The sequence below is a fragment of the Populus nigra genome, chromosome 2, assembly GCF_951802175.1.
Source record: "Populus nigra chromosome 2, ddPopNigr1.1, whole genome shotgun sequence".
NCBI lineage: Eukaryota > Viridiplantae > Streptophyta > Magnoliopsida > Malpighiales > Salicaceae > Populus > Populus nigra.
The window spans coordinates 21890978-21893477 of record NC_084853.1 but is presented as its reverse complement, the minus strand read 5'-3'; positions in this window follow the sequence as shown (position 1 = coordinate 21893477).

Below are 2500 nucleotides of genomic sequence, written 5' to 3'. Positions count from 1 at the left end.
CAGAATTTTTCGAGGTCGGGAAGTATTTGTTTTAATTTTCCTACCATTAGAAATCGAGTAAATCCGCAAAACTAGGAACCGGCCCGGAATGACCCCAAATTCAGTGGGCAGCCTCATAAAAATATGGCTGATTTTACTGGATTGGTTTCATGTGGAAAGCACGACGTTTTCTTGTAGGAATGCGGGAACCCCGGCAGCTCGCCTGCCGCGGCCAGCGACGTCGGGGACGCTGGCCTGCGCTGTCGAGCCCGCGAGGGCTGTCTCCGCGGCAGGCCCCCCCTGAACGGGGCACGACAGGCCACCGCGCTGGCTCGTCCAGCGTCGACAGTCCCTCGTCCAGGTTTCAGATCGCGCCAAGTCGAACCCATGACCTGCTCAAGCCATCGTGCGCTGCCGAATTCCACGCGGCAGCCCCTCTTTTCGTCAGCGTGCCCCCCTGACGAATTTTCCTGCCTGGCCCGGCCGGTCCAGCATCCAGCCCCTGTTCGTCGAAAAATCTGCGCTGCCGATTTTCCACGCGGCAGCCCCTCTTTTTGTCAGCGTGCCCCCCTGACGAATGTTCGTCGAAAAATCTGCGCTGCCGATTTTCCACGCGGCAGCCCCTCTTTTCGTCAGCGTGCCCCCCTGACGAATGTTCGTCGAAAAATCTGCGCTGCCGATTTTCCACGCGGCAGCCCCTCTTTTCGTCAGCGTGCCCCCTGACGAATTTTCCTGCCTGGCCCAGTCCAGCGTCCAGCCCCTGTTCGTCGAAAAATCTGCGCTGCCGATTTTCCACGCGGCAGCCCCTGTTTTCCTCAGCGTGCCCCCCTGACGAATGTTCGTCGAAAAATCTGCGCTGCCGATTTTCCACGCGGCAGCCCCTCTTTTCGTCAGCGTGCCCCCCTGACGAATGTTCGTCGAAAAATCTGCGCTGCCGATTTTCCACGCGGCAGCCCCTCTTTTCGTCAGCGTGCCCCCTGACGAATTTTCCTGCCTGGCCCAGTCCAGCGTCCAGCCCCTGTTCGTCGAAAAATCTGCGCTGCCGATTTTCCACGCGGCAGCCCCTCTTTTCGTCAGCGTGCCCCCCTGACGAATTTTCCCGCCTGGCCCGGCCAGTCCAGCCCCTGTTCGTCGAAAAATCTGCGCTGCCGATTTTCCACGCGGCAGCCCCTCTTTTCGTCAGCGTGCCCCCCTGACGAATTTTCCTGCCTGGCCCGGCCGGTCCAGCCCCTGTTCGTCGAAAAATCTGCGCTGCCGATTTTCCACTCCGCAGCCCCTGTTTTCGTCAGCGTGGCCCCCTGACGAATTTTCCTGCCTGGCCCGGCCAGTCCAGCGCCCAGCCCCTGTTCGTCGAAAAATCTGCGCTGCCGATTTTCCCCGACGAACCTGCAGCTGCACAAATCCGCGCTGCCACTGCCCCATTGTCTGGACCAACAGTCTTTTCCATCAAGCCCTGGACTATAAATCGTCCAGACTCATCGCCAGCACCCGCTGCCGATTCTGCCGACTTTGCCGATTTCGTCGGCGCTGCCGATTCCAACACTGCACCCACCGTGTCTAAACCAGCGCTGTTTCGTCAGCGTGTCCCCTTGACGAATTTCCCTGCCTGGCCTGGACAGTCCATCTTCCAGCCCATGTTCATCGAAAAATCTGCGCTGCCGATTTCCCCGACGAACCTGCAGCTGCACAAATCTGCGCTGCCGATTTCCCCCCCTGTCGGCATGGCTGCCGCTGCCCCGATGTCCAGACCAACAGTCTTTTTTGTCGACTTTGCCGATTTTGTCCGCGCTGCCGATTCCAACACTACCCCCTGCATCCAAACCAGCATTGTTTCGTCAGCTCTTCCCCTGACGATTTTAGCCCTGTAACAAACAGTAGGCCTCCAATCCCGCCAACGGGAGCCAAGTTGATAGGGAAGAGAATTGAATGACGCGCCTGGTCCTCGCACCCCGCCACCCGAGGGGCCTTTTTCCTGGCAGCCTCTGAAAAACTCTAGCTTTCACGGTCCTCGCCGCCCCTCACCACCATGGCAGGCCTCTAATCCCACCCATCAGCAGTTGTAGCCGATAGGGCAGTGATTTGAATGACGCGTCGCGGGCCGCCGGGTCATCTCACCCGGCCATTAATTGGAGCGTTTTTGGCTGGCCGAGGATGGGGGGATGGATCTCTTCTTCCGAAAAAGCAAACAGTACATCGGGAGTTATGTTGACGGGGCATGGAATTGAATGACGCGTCGCGGGCCGCCGGGTCATCTCACCCGGCCATTAATTGGAGCGTTTTTGGCTGGCCGAGGATGGGGGGATGGATCTCTTCTTCCGAAAAAGCAAACAGTACATCGGGAGTTATGTTGACGGGGCATGGAATTGAATGACCCGTCGCGGGCCGCCGGGTCATCTCACCCGGCCATCCCGGGGAGCGTTTTTCCCGGCAGCATCGGGGAAACTCTTGCTTTCACTGCCCGCTGCCCAAGTCCCCACTCGCATCGGCCCCCCGCGCCAACAAGCCAACGCTGCCGAATCGG